General features: G+C 47.3%; 2 pseudogenes; one reads left to right on the top strand and one right to left on the bottom strand.

Moving 5' to 3' along the window:
- Nucleotides 1-2,532: 2,532 nt before the first annotated feature.
- Nucleotides 2,533-3,263, top strand: LOC123038785 (serine/threonine-protein kinase-like protein CCR4; annotated as a pseudogene).
- Nucleotides 3,264-4,558: 1,295 nt separating this feature from the next.
- LOC123043156 (probable amidase At4g34880) overlaps nt 4,559-18,687 on the bottom strand; it is a 32,902-nt pseudogene continuing 18,773 nt past the window's right edge.

Genomic DNA, 18,687 nt, shown 5'->3' with positions numbered 1-18,687 from the left:
AGATGCACAAGTCTTTCAATGCCAGTAGAATCATGGATATACTTGACATATGTATAATTAAACCAATAGCACCACACAAGTGGGAATCCTTTTCTAAAGACATTTTCATGATTTTAGGCTTGGCCAAGTTTCTTCCTTAGAGACCTATATGACTACATTTGTCCACGCCGCTACACCAGCACCTTGGTATAGACAGAAAAGGCCAGATTTAATGGGAAATTGACGTAGACTACTCAAGTTTCGCTCAATGCCGTCCGCTCCTAGACTCGATTTTGGAATAAAAATGTATTTGCAGATGTTAATAAATTCCTCTTAAACTTGGTCAAACATAGATATTTTTTTTTACTTTAAAATAAATACACCATGAATTTGAAATGGAGAGAGTAATGCCTAAGCTTTCATTAAGAAATATTTGGTACCCTATTTTTCTCATATTAATTCATGTAAGTGGACCGTATTTATTATTTCTGTTGATTATATTCTGTAACTTAAAATTTGTGAACATATTAGTATTACTTTGTTACGAGATGGACACACAAAAAACTTTATTCATCCTTTGCCACAGTTTTGCAGCCCCACACCTACTGTTCTACACTAGTGTTTCTTTTTTGAAAAAACCAAAGGTCATATATTAACTAGTAGGAACCCTTATAAGCACCTTAAAAATTGATAAATAGATTAAATTTAAAGCCTTGGGGATGCCACAGTCTTCTTCCTCAGTGGTAGGCATGGCTCGTTCACTGGGTTCTCTCATGGTCCAATATTTGGTTTACTACAAAAGGGAAATGGATATGTCTCACACATCAGTGAATGACTACAACAATGATTGCATCCAGTTGTTGATGAAAGACAACCATGGCTGTTGCACACACCAATATTGTATACCTCATTCGTGAGTGCAGATTTATTTGAAAATGGTGGCCTTTTTGTCCACCCATCCTTAACCGGGCCATTGTCATCACCATTATCTCTCTATATAAACAGTGATACCATTTAGCCGTACCTCTCACCTCCGATCAAGAGCAAATCGGCAATTTCTAGCCATTTTAGAGTGGTGGATAGCCAATACCTATAGCTTGACCTCGTGCCGATCCCAGGCTAGTAGCTGCCATGGCTTCTACATCCGTTCACCAGACGATGGTCGCCATGTTCCTGCTGGTCCTGACCCTAGGGCACCTGATGGCTGCTGCTGATGCGTCATTGCACCACCAGGACGCTAGACGGCTGCTCGCAGAGCACAATAATCTCTCCGCGTAACTGGGTCTCTCGGAGGCTGCAAGGGTCGTCGTCGGACCACAAGAGCAACCAAGAACCACTGTCGTCCCGACAGATGCTGATAAGGAAGCCTTGTGCCCTTGCTGGCCCGCATGCTGCTAGCTAGCGGCCAAAGGATGTTCATGTTCAATTGAAGCATCAGGTGCCATGTACAATAATCTTGCAATGGCTGAGTCCCAGGCATGAGCTAGTCTATGTGTGTCGCTTGCGCCGCGCTGAGTCTGTGTCAGAGTCAGTCGTGTCACATCATTTTAAGTCGGATCAAGTTGTTGATCGAGTATAGGTTTGTTGCAGGATGTGTGCAAGACCGTTGCACACTAGTTGCCTCGTTGATTGAGTCTGGATTAGCTGGGATAGAGTCACCGATCCACACGGAGACACCGACGTCCTTGCTCCTCTTTATTTTTCTGAAGTATTGGTGCTCTATTACCTTCATGCAACAATAAATAAAAATAATATTTAAGTTGTAGCTATAATATTTATTTCAAGCAATACTGAGCTATCACCTCGGAATTATAAATATTAATGTTTGCACTGCATTCTGCTTTGAAGGATTCCACTACTTCAAAGTATAGCTATCACTTCGGAATTATAAGTATGTATCATAAATTAATAACCAAGCAATCAATGAGCTAAGTAGAGGTCATTACCAACTAGGGGTGCAAAAGCACGACATTACACCATGCCCGTATCTGAACCCATTGTTGACTGAATTATAGCTTAGCGGTGTGGTAGCCAGCTATAAACTTTAAGCGACCACAAAGTTGTGAAACAAAAGCAGAGCAGAGTCATTAAATCCGCAATGCCTTCAGATTGCTCTCTCCTGCACCGGGTAAAGAAAGCAGTTAACCAACAGGACACAGCAAGAAAGAAACACATTACAGAGAAGGCGAAAAAAATACCACCTATAGGCCACGGGGAACACCAAATTGATCGCCTAACAGAGAACCCAAACTGACATCCTTCTTGTATATGATGTTCTTACATTGGCCAGAACTCAAAGATCATTTTTTTATTTTAGAAAAGGAGGATTACCCCCGGCATTTGCATCTGGGCGATGTAAGTAGCCATTTTATTAATTATTCATAAAGACCTTACAAAGTAGTACATCAGAGTCTGAAATCATCATCTTAGCAATATTTGTCGCTACTCCTATCCACTTGATGAAGGGGTGCCAATAATCTGAGCTTAATACCAGACAGACATCGCCCAAATGCCTAACATCTAAAACTGGAGGCCACAACCAAGCCACATACTATGCTCCCCGATGTGTCACGCGCCATCGAGCACCTGCACTGTCATGGCAACCCACCGATCATCCACCGTGATACCAAGTCACGTAACATCCTTTTCGACGAGAGTTGGGTGCCGCATTTGTCAGACTTTGGATTGTCAGTCACCTGGAACATGGCGAGTGAGGAGTCGGCCTGGGGCATAGCGAGTGAGGACTTGGGGTTGGAGGTCCCCCTTGCAGGCACAATGGGGTACATCGACCTTGAGTATGCCCACACATGTCATGTGAAATCAGTGAGCGATGTGTTCGGCCTGGGTGTGTTGATGCTCGAGGTTCTAATATGGAAAAGGGTGTTTTCCCAAGCAGAGGAGGAGATGAATAGAGATCTGGCATCCTTTGCACTCCCCATCATTGAGGCCGGCAATATTGAGAGGAGATGCTAGATAGGCGACCTGTACCGGAGCCAACGCCATGGCAGCTGCACGCATTGAAGCATGTGGCACAGATTGCACGATGTTGCATGAAGTTTGCCGGGAAGGACCGGCCCACCATATCAAAAATCGTTGCCAACCTCGAGACTGCGTCCGAGTTGATCTGCAGAGATGAGCCAGTTTCAGTTGACAAGTCTGGTTTGTGTCCCTTCCTTCAAAAAGTTGACGACTCACCAGACTCTCCACATGCGAGGAACGTGCCATCAGCATGCTACTATTGTGATCTGGTACACTACAAGCTCATTGAACTTTGTTCGCATTAAACCCAATCATGTCCATACACCGATGAAAGGGGCTCATTGCTCATCTCTTCCTTAATTAGGAACCTGTGATGTTGGAGGATGGGCCTTCACACCAATCGTCCAAGGTGCATTGTACCGTGGTCGTCAATCACTTTAATCACCCAATGAGCATCATGTTACCATGCGTAGGCAATGCCCCAATTCTGGTAGACTCGCACTAGTATGTATAGTTTGCTTCTTCACCACCCATGCTTTTTTTTTCTAAGCCCAGATTCGTAGAACAATTTTCGGTGGTATTTTCATATAGTAATCAAATAAAGTACATATGTACAAATGATGCAAAATACAAGAATGGTTTATCCAATACCAGCCCTAGTTAACACAGAAATTAGAGTAAGAGATCATAATAAAGTTGGTACCTGGAAAAGAATGATGGTGCGGTTGTTGTTATAGCTGTAAGGTAGTGTCATCGCCGTTGTTTAGAAGCCTGATGTAGGATGTACTGCGTACAGATTGATATTGGTTGGGCAGTTTTGTCCTGCTTTCTGTTTGTTTGTACGTAGAAGAGTTGGAGCCTTGTATGATGAAACTCAGAAACTGTAATAAGCAGGTAGAGTTGGGTGTGGCTGAAAGCCTGGGGCAGAGTCTCCCTTGAACTGATGTTGGATCTGGTTGGCTTATCAATTTCAAGTCAAATGAAACTGGGAGCTGATCCTCCTTTCATCAAAATGAAAAAAAAATGAAGAATCAAACAGGTGCTGGTGTGAGAGGAAACATCCATGCAATATCGTTAGGTTAAGCCGGAGAAGTCTACAGCTTTAGGCCTCCTTTGGTTTGAAGGAATTATGTATGATAGGATTTTCATAGGAAAAGCCCTTTACTGTCCTTTCTTTTGTAGGATTTGAATCATATTCCTACAGAGGAATTCTTCCTATCCTCCACATTTCATAGAAAAATAAACATTAGACTAGACCCGATGAAAAAAGTTCCTATGATGTGAACCAATGAATACCTCTTTTCTATTCATAGGATTTGAGATGCTCATCTCATTTCCTACAAGTTTCCTATTCCTATGATATTTTTTCGACCCTATGACCAAAGGAGGCCTTAGTTAAATCAATTGCTTTATTGTCCCCAGTGGAGGGTGCTGCTCCCAGAGAAGAGTAAGGATGCTTCACCTTTAGTGCCATGTTGCTAGTTTACTCAGAATTACTTGCTGGACCAAGAAATAATACTTCCAGATTAATTCTTTTAGAAGAAGACATAAAAGTGTAAGTGGAACCTATTTAGGGTCGTAGATTGTTACATCGTCACTACTCAAGAAGTTATATTTAGCTAGGGCTTGAACATGGGTTGCCTCCTAACTTTGGTAGCCTGCTCGAAAGCATAGGCCATCTCGATCAGCCTCGGCTCGTACCCCTGCAGCCCACCGAAACATATCCCGAAGGGGACCCCCTTCTCGTCGTAACCAGCCGGCACAACGATGCCAGGGTGGCCACCGATGGCAAGAAGGCTAGATATAGCGTTGTTAGGCGCCACGATCGCGTCCAGCTGGTGCTCCTTCATCATCTTCTCCAGCCCATTCGCGTCCAGCTCCTTCAGACGCCGGATCGCGGCTCTCTCCACGGGGCCAATGCCATTTGTGCTTTTGGCAGCGATTAGGTCGGGCTGCCCGAAATCTTTCAGCCTCTCCTGCACCAACATGTACATAAGTTTTCTAACAGCATACATAAAGACTAAGTGTTCCATTAACTGCCGTGTGTTTCTACCTTATTTTTTTCTAGTTTTACTGCTTCATGATCACTGCAACAGGAATCTATAGAAATGTCCAACTGGTCTAGTTCTTATATTGTTTGAACCTGTATCACTAACCTCCACAGGATGCGCCTTGTTGAATGCTATGATGTCTGCAAGCGAATGGACCGGGGAGTGGACCAAGTCTGCCAAGTAGGCGTTTATGCTCAGCTTGAACTCTGCCTGCATCGCAATCGCCTCGTTGGAACCAATCTCATCCAATAGAGCTCTCAAATTGGCAGCGACGTCCAGCTTCTCCACCACCACTGCTCCGAGTTCCCTTTGGAAAAATCAAGAACCAATTCAAATTGTCAGCTGCCTGTCATATTCATCGATCGACAGTGAAATGTAACTACTCAAAACGAACCTCATTGTGGCGAGGTGCTGCTTGTACACATTCAGCTGCGTCTGCCACATCTCTGGAAGAAGCCATTGGGGACGCCGAATCACGCGTACGATGACTAGTTTATTGCGGGTACACTAGAGGGTCCATGCCAGGGTACCCACAGCCACCCAAGTGGGGGCGCGACTAGCGCTGGGGAGCCTAAGGACCTACCCAAACAAGTCCGGAAGGTTGTCGTGGCACCAATTGCCACCAACCACCTCCCGGAAGCATTCCAGAGGAACTGCGCCGTAGGACACCGGAAGAAGATGTGGTTACAGTCTTCCGGTACCAAACAAATGGGGCAGGGGCCATCCCCAGGTCCATTACGTTTTCGGACCTTCGTGCCCGAAGGGAGGCGGCCTCGGACCCATTGCCAGAGAAATATACGGATTTTCAAGGGGAGTTTGATCTCCCAAAGCACCGATACTTCCACCGGGCCAGGGGTAGGAACAATCGCCTGGTATAGGGATCTAGTCGAGAATCTACCGCTTGGCTCGAGATGCCAAGACAGCAAATTAGGCTCAAGGGAGGGTGAGTGGAGGGCAATACACTCAAGCAATTCACTCCCATTACTTGAGCTCCATCGCCCCGAAGGTATGACGGAAGTGTTGGGGAACGTTGTAGTAAATTAAAAAATTTTCTACGGTTTCACCAAGATCCATCTATGAGTTCATCTAATCAACGAGTCAAGGGAGTGAGTTTGCATCTACATACCACTTGTAGATCGCGTGCAGAAGCGTTCAAGGGAAGGGTGATGATGGAGTCGTACTCGCCGTGATTCAGATCACCGATGACCAAGTGCTGAAAGGACAGCACCTCCGCGTTCAACACACGTACGGGACGGACGACGTCTCCTCTGTCTTGATCCAGCAAGGAGGAAGGAGAGGTTGAGGAAGATTGCTCCAACCGCAGCACGACGGCGTGGTGGTGTTGGTGCAGCAGTACTCCGACAGGGCTTCGCCAAGCACGTAACGGAGGAGGAGAGGTGTTGGGGAGAGGAGGGGCTGCGCCTTGGGTTGTGTACAGCAGCCCTCCCCTCACCCCTCTATTTATAGGGGAAGGGGCAAGGGGGGCCGGCCCCTCTAGATGGGATCTAGAGGGGGGCGGCTGAAAGGATCGATATGGTTGACTAGAGGGGGGGGGGTGAATAGGCAACTAACAATTTTTAAGCTTTTCTTTACCAAATTAAACTTCGCAACAAATAGGTTGTCTAGATATGCAACTAAGTGAGCAACCTATATGATGCAATAACAACTAGCACACAAGCAAGCAAGAGATGTAACAATAAGTAAGCTTGCAAAAGTAAAGGCACGAAATAACCAAGAGTGGAGACGGTGAAGACGAGGATGTGTTACCGGAGTTCCTTCCTTTTAAGGGGAAGTACGTCTCCGTTAGAGCGGTGTGGAGGCACAATGCTCCCCAAGAAGCCACTAGGGCCACCGTATTCTCCTCACGCCCTCACACGATGCGAGATGCCGTGATTCCACTATTGGTGCCGTTGAAGGCGGCGACCGAACCTTTACAAGCAAGGTTGGGGCAATCTCCACAACAATCGGAGGCTCCCAACAACAACACCACCACGAAGCTTCACCACAATGGAGTATGGCTTCGAGGTGACCTCAACCGTCTAGGGTGCTCAACACCCAAGAGTAACAAGATCCGCAAGGGATAAGTGGGGGAATCAAATATCCTTTGGTGGAAGTGTAGATCGGGCCCTTGTCACCCAATCCCGAGCAAATCAACAAGTTTGATTGGCTAGGGAGAGAGATCGAGCGAAAATGGAGCTTGGAGCAACAATGGAGCTTAGAGGTGGAAGAGGTAGTCAACTAGAGGTAGAAGACATCCCTTATATAGTCGGGGAAAAGATCCAACCGTTATCCACTAGTTCTGCCCGCGACACACGGTACTACCGCTCTAAGGGAGCGGTACTACCGCGACGACGCGCGGTACTACCGTGGGTGATCACGGTACTATCGTGGCAGCTGCACAGGCCGGAACAAGCCTGAGCTAGAAGCAGTACTACCGCTGGTGCGGTACTACCGCTCCCCCTTGCGGTACTACCGCAAGGCAGGAGGGTCACGGCCTGGGAAGGGCGCGGACGAAATAAATTTCATCCGTGTCAACTTCCGCAGAAACTAGGGTGGTGCAAAAACCCGACGCGGTACTACCGCCTGTAAGGCGCGGTACTACCGTGGTAGGCACGGATGTAAAAAATTACATCCGCGCCTACTACCGCGACGCAACGGTACTAGGCAGAAGGGCCACGGTACTACAACTCCAAAGGAGCGGTACTACCGTGAGCGCCCGCGGTACTACCGCGCAGGACGAGCGGTACTACCGTGGGTGGCGCGGATGTAAAAAATTACATCCGCCCCTACTACCGCACCGGAGCGGCACTAGGCCAGAGTGCGGCGGTACTACCGCACCAGAGGAGCGGTACTACCGTGAGGGGCGCGGATGTAAAAAATTACATCCGCCCCTACTACCGCACTGGAGCGGCACTAGGCCAAGGTACCGCGGTACTACCGCGCCAGAGGGGCGGTACTACCGTGACCTGTCGTGGTACTACCGCGTGTACTTGCGGTACTACCGCAAGTACAGCAGTAGTCGTCAGTTTTTCGCACAACAATGATAACTATGGGTAGCTCCAAAGTGCAAGGAAAGGAGGGGCAAGTGTACGTGTGATTCCACCCTACCTTTCCGACGCGGACCCCCTCTTAATAGTACGGCTCCCCTACGACTCAACTCCACCAAAGAGAAACGTAGAACAACGACGGCTTCACTAGTCTTCGAGGGGCACCGAATCATCTTGTGCCTAATGAAGAAGTATCTGTGGGACTCAAGGCACACGATTAGTCTGCACGAGTATTGTCATCAATCACCAAAACACTTAGGGATAAATATGCCCTTACAGCGGCGGCCAGGGAGGGGGGACTTGCCCCCCAAGCAAAGGGGGCGCCCCCTCTAGGGTTCCCCCCCAACCCTAGGCGCATGGGCCCAAGGTGGGGGGCGCACCCAGCCCTCCAGGGGCTGGTTCCCTGCCCCTTGCGGCCCATGTGGCCCTCCGAGAGGGGTGTCCCCTCCCGGTGGACCCCCGAAACCTCTCCGGTGGCCCCGGTACAATACCGATATGCCCCCGAAACTTTCCGGTGTCCGCATGACAACTTCCCATATATAAATCTTCACCTCCAGACCATTCCGGAACTCCTCGTGACGTCCAGGATCTCATCCGGGACTCCGAACAACATTTGGTAATCACATACAAGTCTTCCTAATAACCCTAGCGTCACCGAACCTTAAGTGTGTAGACCCTACGGGTTCGGGAGACATGCAGACATGACCGAGACGACTCTCTGGTCAATAACCAACAGCGGGATCTGGATACCCATGTTGGCTCCCACATGTTCCACGATGATTTCATTGGTTGAACCACGATGTCGAGGATTCGATCAAACCCCGTATACAATTCCCTTTGTCAATCGGTACGTTACTTGCCCAAGACTCGATCGTCGGTATCCCAACACCTTGTTCAGTCTCGTTACCGGCAAGTCACTTTACTCGTACCGTAATGCATGATCCCGTGACCAACCACTTGTTCACTTTGAGCTCATTATGATGATGCATTACCGAGTGGGCCCAGAGATACCTCTCCGTCATACGGAGTGACAAATCCCAGTCTCGATCCATGTCAACCCAACAGACACTTTCGGAGATACCTGTAGTGCACCTTTATAGTCACCCAGTTACGTTGTGACATTTGATACACCCAAAGCACTCCTACGGTATCCGGGAGTTACACGATCTCATGGTCTAAGGAAGAGATACTTGACATTGGAAAAGCTCTAGCAAACGAACTACACGATCTTGTGCTATGCTTAGGATTGGGTCTAGTCCATCACATCATTCTCCTAATGATGTGATCCCGTTATCAACGACATCCAATATTCATAGCCAGGAAACCATGACTATCTGTTGATCAACGAGCTAGTCAACTAGAGGCTCACTAGGGACATATTGTGGTCTATGTATTCACACGTGTATTACGATTTCCGGATAATACAGTTATAGCATGAATAAAAGACAATTATCATGAACAAGGAAATATTATAATAATACTTTTATTATTGCCTCTAGGGCATATTTCCAACAGTCTCCCACTTGCACTAGAGTCAATAATCTAGTTACATTGTGATGAATCAAACACCCATAGAGTTCTGGTGTTGATCATGTTTTGCTCGCGAGAGAGGTTTAGTCAACGGATCTGCGACATTCAGATCCGTATGTACTTTGCAAATTTCTATGTCTCCATCTTGAACATTTTCACGGATGGAGTTGAAGCGACGCTTGATGTGCCTGGTCTTCTTGTGAAACCTAGGCTCCTTGGCAAGGGCAATAGCTCCAGTGTTGTCACAGAAGAGTTTGATCGGCCCCGACGCATTGGGTATGACTCCTAGGTCGGTGATGAACTCCTTCACCCAAATTGCTTCATGCGCTGCCTCCGAGGCTGCCATGTACTCTGCTTCACATGTAGATCCCGCCACGACGCTCTGCTTGCAGCTGCACCAGCTTACTGCTCCACCATTCAACATATACACGTATCCGGTTTGTGACTTAGAGTCATCCAGATCTGTGTCGAAACTAGCGTCGATGTAACCCTTTACGATGAGCTCTTCGTCACCTCCATAAACGAGAAACATGTCCTTTGTCCTTTTCAGGTACTTCAGGATATTCTTGACCGTTGTCCAGTGTTCCTTGCCGGGATTACTTTGGTACCTTCCTACCAAACTTACGGCAAGGTTTACATCAGGTCTGGTACACAACATGGCATACATAATAGATCCTATGGCTGAAGCATAGGGGATGACACTCATCTCTTCTTTATCTTTTGCCGTGGTCGGGGATTGAGCCGAGCTCAATCTCACACCTTGCAACACAGGCAAGAACCCCTTCTTGGACTGATCCATTTTGAACTTCTTCAAAATCTTATCAAGGTATGTGCTTTGTGAAAGACCTATGAGGCGTCTCAATCTATCTCTATAGATCTTGATGCCTAATATATAAGCAGCTTCTCCAAGGTCCTTCATTGAAAAACACTTATTCAAGTAGGCCTTAATGCTGTCCAAAAGTTCTATATCATTTCCCATCAAGAGTATGTCATCTACATATAATATGAGAAATGCTACAAAGCTCCCACTCACTTTCTCATGCAACCTTCTCCATAAGTCTGCATAAACCCAAACGCTTTGATCATCTCATCAAAGCGAATGTTCCAACTCCGAGATGCTTGCACCAGCCCATAAATGGATCGCTGGAGCTTGCAAACTTTGTTAGCGTTCTTAGGATCGACAAAACCTTCCGGCTGCATCATATACATCCCTTCCTTAAGATGTCCGTTAAGGAATGCCGTTTGACGTCCATCTGCCATATCTCATAATCATAGTATGCGGCAATTGCTAACATGATTCGGACGGACTTCAGCTTCGCTACGGGAGAGAATGTCTCGTCGTACTCAATCCCTTGAACTTGTCGATAACCCTTAGCGACAAGTCGAGCTTTATAGATGGTAACATTTCCATCCGCGTCCGTCTTCTTCTTAAAGATTCATTTGTTTTCTATCGCTCGCCGATCATCGGGCAAGTCTGTCAAAGTCCATACTTTGTTTTCATACATGGATTCTATCTCGGATTTCATGGCTTCAAGCCATTTGTTGGAATCTGGGCCCACCATCGCTTCTTCATAGTTCGAAGGTTCACCGTTGTCTAACAACATGATTTCCAGGACAGGGTTGCCGTACCACTCTGGTGCGGAGCGTGTCCTTGTGGACCTACGAAGTTCGATAGCAACTTGATCTGAACTACCTTGATCATCATCATTATTTTCCTCTTCAGTTGGTGTAGGCATCACAGGAACATTTTCCTGAGCTGCACTACTTGCCCGTTCGAGAGGTAGTACTTCATCGAGTTCTACTTTCCTCCCACTTACTTCTTTCGAGAGAAACTCTTTTTCCAGAAAGCATCCGTTCTTGGCAACAAAGATCTTGCCCTCGGATCTTAAGTAGAAGGTATACCCAACGGTTTCCTTAGGGTATCCTATGAAGACGCATTTTTCCGACTTGGGTTCGAGCTTTTCAGGTTGAAGTTTCTTGACATAAGCATCGCATCCCCAAACTTTTAGAAACGACAGCTTAGGTTTCTTCCCAAACCATAATTCATACGGTGTCGTCTCAACGGATTTAGACGGTGCCCTATTTAAAGTGAATGTAGCTGTCTCTAGAGCGTATCCCCAAAATGATAGTGGTAAATCGGTAAGAGACATCATAGACCGCACCATATCCAATAGAGTGCGATTACGACGTTGGAAAACACCGTTACGCTGAGGTATTCCAGGCGGCGTGAGTTGTGAAACGATTCCACATTTCCTTAAGTGTGTACCAAATTCGTGACTTAAGTATTCTCCTCCACGATCTGATCGTAGGAACTTTATCTTTCGGTCACGTTGATTCTCTACCTCATTCTGAAATTCCTTGAACTTTTCAAAGGTTTCAGACTTGTGTTTCATTAAGTAGACATATCCATATCTACTCAAGTCATCAGTGAGAGTGAGAACATAACGATATCCTCCGCGAGCCTCAACGCTCATTGGACCGCACACATCGGTATGTATGATTTCCAACAAGTTGGTTGCTTGCTCCATTGTTCCGGAGAACGGAGTCTTGGTCATTTTGCCCATGAGGCATGGTTCGCATGTGTCAAATGATTCATAATTGAGAGACTCTAGAAGTCCATCAGCATGGAGCTTCTTCATGCGCTTGACACCAATGTGACCAAGGTGGCAGTGCCACAAGTATGTGGGACTATCGTTATCAACTTTACATCTTTTGGCATTCACACTATGAATATGTGTAATATTACGCTCGAGATTCATTAAGAATAAACCATTGACCATCGGGGCATGACCATAAAACATATCTCTCATATAAATAGAACAACCATTATTCTCGGATTTAAATGAGTAGCCATCTCGTATTAAACGAGATCCAGATACAATGTTCATGCTCAAACTTGGCACCAAATAACAATTATTAAGGTTTATAACTAATCCCGTAGGTAAATGTAGAGGTAGCGTGCCGACGGCGATCAGATCGACCCTGGAACCATTCCCAACGCGCATCGTCACCTCGTCCTTCGCCAGTCTCCGCTTATTCTGCAGCTCCTGCTGTGAGTTACAAATATGAGCAACGGCACCGGTATCAAATACCCAAGAGTTACTATGAGTACTGGTAAGGTACACATCAATTACATGTATATCAAATATACCTTTGGTGTTGCCGGCCTTCTTATCCGCTAAGTATTTGGGGCAGTTCCGCTTCCAGTGACCCTTCCCCTTGCAATAAAAGCACTCAGTCTCAGGCTTGGGTCCATTCTTTGACTTCTTCCCGGTAACTGGCTTACCGGGCGCGGCAACATCCTTGTCATCCTTCTTGAAGTTCTTCTTGCCCTTGCCCTTCTTGAACTTAGTGGTCTTATTGACCATCAACACTTGATGTTCTTTCTTGATCTCAACCTCTGCTGACTTTAGCATTGAAAATACTTCAGGAATGGTCTTCACCATCCCCTGCATATTGTAGTTCATCAAAAGCTCTTGTAGCTTGGTGGGAGCGACTAAAGGAGTCCGTCAATGACCGCCTCATCTGGGAGGTTGATGTTCAGCTGGGTCATACGGTTGTGCAACCCAGACATTTTGAGTATGTGCTCACTGACAGAACTGTTTTCCTCCATCTTACAACTATAGAACTTGTCGGAGACATCATATCTCTCGACCCGGCATGAGCTTGGAAAACTAGTTTCAGCTCCTCGAACATCTCATATGCTCCGTGTTGCTCAAAACGCTTTTGGAGCCCCGGTTCTAAGATGTAAAGCATGCCGCACTGAACGAGGGAGTAATCATCAGTGCGAGACTGCCAAGCGTTCATAATGTCTTGGTTCTCTGGGACGGGAGTGTCACCTAGCGGTCCTTCTAGGACATATTGTTTCCTGGCAGCTATGAGGATGATCCTCAGGTTCCGGACCCAGTCCGTATAGTTGCTGCCATCATCTTTCAGCTTGGTTTTCTCTAGGAACGCGTTGAAGTTCATGTTGACATGAGCGTTGGCCATTTGATCCACAAGACATATTTGCAAAGGTTTTAGACTAAGTTCATGATAATTAAGTTCATCCAATCAAATTATTCAATGAACTCCCACTCAGATTAGACATCCCTCTAGTCATCTAAGTGTTACACGATCCGAGTCGACTAGGCTGTGTCCGATCATCACGTGAGATGGACTAGTCATCGTCGGTGAACATCTTCATGTTGATCGTATCTTCCATACGACTCGTGTTCGACCTTTCGGTCTCTGTGTTCCGAGGCCATGTCTATACATGCTAGGCTCGTCAAGTTAACCCTAAGTGTTTTGCATGTGTAAAACTGTCTTACACCCGTTGTATGTGAACGTAAGGATCTATCACACCCGATCATCACGTGGTGCTTCGAAACGACGAACTTTAGCAACGCTGCACAGTTAGGGGAGAACACTTCTTGAAATTGTTGTAAGGGATCATCTTATTTACTACCGTCGTTCTAAGTAAACAAGATGCATAAACATAATAAACATCACATGCAATTATATAGTAGTGACATGATATGGCCAATATCATATAGCTCCATTGATCTCCATCTTCGGAGCTCCATGATCATCTTGTCACCGGCATGACACCATGATCTCCACCATCATGATCTCCATCATCATGTCTTCATGAAGTTGTCACGCCAACGACTACTTCTACTTCTATGGCTAACGCGTTTAGCATAAAGTAAAGTAATTTACATGGCGTTCTTCAATGACACGCAGGTCATACAAAAAATAAAGACAACTCCTATGGCTCCTGCCGGTTGTCATACTCATCGACATGCAAGTTGTGATTCCTATTACAAGAACATGATCTCATACATCACAATATATCATTCATCATTCATCACAACTTCTTGCCATATCACATCACATGACAATCGCTTCAAAAACAAGTTAGACGTCCTCTAATTGTTGCTGCATCTTTTACGTGGCTGTAATTGGGTTCTAGCAAGAACGTTTTCTTACCTACGAATAACCACAACGTGATTTTGTCAGCTTCTATTTACCCTTCATAAGGACCCTTTTCATCGAATCCGCTCCAACTAAAGTGGGGGAGACAGACACCCGCCAGCCACCTTATGCAACTAGTGCATGTTTGTCGGTGGAACCGGTCTCACGTAAGCGTACGTGTAAGGTTGGTCCGGGCCGCTTCATCCCACAATACCGCTGAAGCAAGAAAAGACTAGTAGTGGCAAGCAAGTTGACAAGATCCATGCCCACAACAAAATTGTGTTCTACTCGTGCAATAGAGAACTACGCATAGACCTAGCTCATGATGCCACTGTTGGGGAACGTTGCAGAAAATTAAAAAATTTTCTACGGTTTCACCAAGATCCATCTATGAGTTCATCTAAGCAACGAGTCAAGGGAGTGAGTTTGCATCTACATACCATTTGTAGATCGCGTGCGGAAGCGTTCAAGGGAAGGGTGATGATGGAGTCGTACTCGCCATGATTCAGATCACCGATGACCAAGTGCTGAACGGATAGCACCTCCGCGTTCAACACACGTACGGTACGGACGACGTCTCCTCCGTCTTGATCTAGCAAGGAGGAAGGAGAGGTTGAGGAAGATTGCTCCAACGGCAGCACGACGGCGTGGTGGTGTTGGTGCAGCAGTACTCCGACAAGGCTTCGCCAAGCACGTAACGGAGGAGGAGAGGTGTTGGGGAGGGGAGGGGCTGCGCCTTGGGTTGTGTACAGCAGCCCTCCCCTCACCCCTCTATTTATAGGGGAAGGGCAAAGGGGGGCCGGCCCCTCTAGATGGGATCTAGAGGGGGGGCGGCGGACAGGGAGGGGGGACTTGCCCCCCAAGCAAAGGGGGCGCCCCCTCTAGGGTTTCCCCCCCAACCCTAGGCGCATGGGCCCAAGGTGGGGGGCGCACCTAGCCCTCCAAGGGCTGGTTCCCTGCCCCTTGCGGCCCATGTGGCCCTCCGAGAGGGGTGGCCCCTCCCGGTGGACCCCCGGAATCTCTTCGGTGGCCCCAGTACAATACCGATATGCCCCCAAAACTTTCCGGTGTCCTCATGACAACTTCCCATATATAAATCTTCACCTCCGGACCATTCCGGAACTCCTCGTGACATCCGGGATCTCATCCGGGACTCCGAACAACATTCGGTAATCACATACAAGTCTTCCTAATAACCCTAGCGTCACCGAACCTTAAGTGTGTAGACCCTACGGGTTCAAGAGACATGCAGACATGACCGAGACGACTCTCTGGTCAATAACCAACAACTGGATCTGGATACCCATGTTGGCTCCCACATGTTCCACGATGATTTCATCGGTTGAACCACGACGTCGAGGATTCGATCAAACCCCGTATACAATTCCCTTTGTCAATCGGTACGTTACTTGCCCGAGACTCGATCGTCGGTATCCCAATACCTTGTTTAGTCTCGTTACCGGCAAGTCACTTTACTCGTACCATAATGCATGATCTCGTGACCAACCACTTGTTCACTTTGAGCTCATTATGATGATGCATTACCAAGTGGGCCGAGAGATACCTCTCCGTCATACGGAGTGACAAATCCCAGTCTCGATCCGTGTCAACCCAACAGACACTTTTGGAGATACCTGTAGTGCACCTTTATAGTCACCCAGTTACGTTGTGGCGTTTGATACACCCAAAGCACTCCTACGGTATCCGGGAGTTACACGATCTCATGGTCTAAGGAAGAGATACTTGACATAGGAAAAGCTCTAGCAAACGAACTACACGATCTTGTGCTATGCTTAGGATTGGGTCTAGTCCATCACATCATTCTCCTAATGATGTGATCCCGTTATCAACGACATCCAATGTTCATAGCCAGGAAACCATGAATATTTGTTGATCAACGAGCTAGTCAACTAGAGGCTCACTAGGGACATATTGTGGTCTATGTATTCACACGTGTATTATGATTTCCGGATAATACAGTTATAGCATGAATAAAAGACAATTATCATGAACAAGGAAATATAGTAATAATACTTTTATTATTGCCTCTAGGGCATATTTCCAACAGGAAGGCAATAGTGCCCAAGTTAGTTGAGGACACAGCCATAGAGAGCTGTGGGCGGACACAGATCGAGAATAACGCCTAAATCGATCCGCAAAGGGATGGGTCCCGACCCATCTATCCAGCCAGAATAAGGTGCCAGATCCGGTGCCCACGTTAATGGAGGTCCCAATGTGAAGACCGGCATCATACGGATCACCGATTGCCAGAATTGGGACCCTCCAGATCTAGGGGCGAAGGCCAGCGGTTACCCGCGAAGGTACTTCGTGCGGATAATATCTAGCCACAGGCCGCCCTCATCGGTCTGAATCCGCCAAAGCCATTTGGAGAGGAGGCCAATATTCATCCGCTTGGAAGAAATAACCCCAAGGCCTCCTTGTTCCATACGCTTACAAATCCTAGACCATTTCACCATGTGGCACTTCTGTTTATTGTTCTCTCCAGCCCAGAAGAATCTGGAGAGTAGTTTGGTGACCTCATGATGAAGGGATTCATGTAGACTATAGAATCCCATGATGTACATCAGTAGGCTAATAAGGGAAGAGTTCATCAGAATCACTCGAGCGGCTTTGGAAAGCCATCTCCCCTGCCAAGGCTCCATCCTAGGTTGGAGCTTGACGATTATTGGACGGAAGTCCTTCTCCAATAGATGTGTGTCACTAATTGACATGCCAAGGTAAGTGGTCGGGAAGGACCCCAAGCGGCAATTCAAGCGATTGGCAATTCGCTGAGCTTCCGTCTGAGAATATCCAAGGACCATCACCTCACTTTTAGCGAAGTTAATCATGAGTCCTGACATCTCCTAAAAGCAGAGGAGGAGGAACTTGAGGTTCTGAATGTCCTCGTCCGATCCTTCCACCATCATAATGGAGTCATCTGCATATTGGAGGTGGGTCAGACCTCCATTGACCACAAGATGGGGGCAAATCCCCCTAATGTGGCCGGCGCGTTTGGCCAAATCTAGGATCGAAGCCAGGGCGTCGACCACAAGGTTGAAAAGAAATGGGGAGATCGGATCTCCTTGCCGTACTCCTTGCCCAGTCATGAAGTAGGGCCCGATCTCCCCATTTATGTTCACAGTCGTCCGACCACTCATCACTAACTGCATCACTGGAGCAACGCAGTGGGAGTCAAATCCACGCTTGAGCAACACCTCCCGAAGGAAGGACTAATGAACGGTGTCATATGCTTTATGGAAGTCAATTTTGAGGAACACCGCGCGAAGATGCTTGCTCTTGACCTCATGGATGACGTCGTGAAGAATGAGGATCCCATCCAGAATATACCTGCCTTTCGTGAAGGCCGACTGGTTCAGCTAATGAATCCGGGGAGCGGTTAGGGCCGCCCTAGTGGCGTACCCCTTCGCCAAAATCCAAAATATCACATTGATGACTGTGATAGGGCGGAACTGCCTAATGTCTGCAGCTCCCGGCACCTTGGGAATCAGGAAGATGATCCCGTAGTTAAGCCGTGACATGTCTAATGTTCCCCTAGAGAACTCACGGAACAGGTCAAGGATGATCTCTTTGATCATCGGCCAGAAAGCCGGGAAAAAGCGGACCGGCAACCCATCGGGGCCTGGAGCCGAGGCCGGGTTCATGGCTTTGACAAAGGCCTCCACCTCCACGGCATCAAATGGGGCGAGCAGGGCCGCATTCTCCTCCGGGGAGATTTGCTGGTCAAGAGACCAAATATGATCGGCAAGGGCGATACCACTCCGAGGGCGCCCCGCAAATAATTACTTGTAGAAGTCGTCGACCAGCAGGCGGATAGTCTGAGTGTCTTGAGACAGCTGTGACCTCCTTCCCATAAAAGGGGAATGGAGCAGCGTCGTCTACGGCCATTAGCGATGGCCTGGAAGTAAGCTGTGTTGGCGTCCTCAAACAACACAAACTTTATTTTTCGTAAAGATTTCCTCGGTTGTGTACTTTCATGCCACTCGCCTTTAGCCTTTTAGATGAGTGGTGTCTAATTTACCACTCATTTTTTTTTCTCCCGCTATCTAAGAGCATCTCCAACTAGGACTTCGCTAAGAGCTGTAGGGGCCAGGAATGGATGGGAGGGAAATGATAGGCTTGTGCCA

The sequence above is a fragment of the Triticum aestivum genome, chromosome 2B, assembly GCF_018294505.1.
Source record: "Triticum aestivum cultivar Chinese Spring chromosome 2B, IWGSC CS RefSeq v2.1, whole genome shotgun sequence".
Classification (NCBI taxonomy): domain Eukaryota; kingdom Viridiplantae; phylum Streptophyta; class Magnoliopsida; order Poales; family Poaceae; genus Triticum; species Triticum aestivum.
This window is presented reverse-complemented; position numbering and strand designations above follow the sequence as displayed.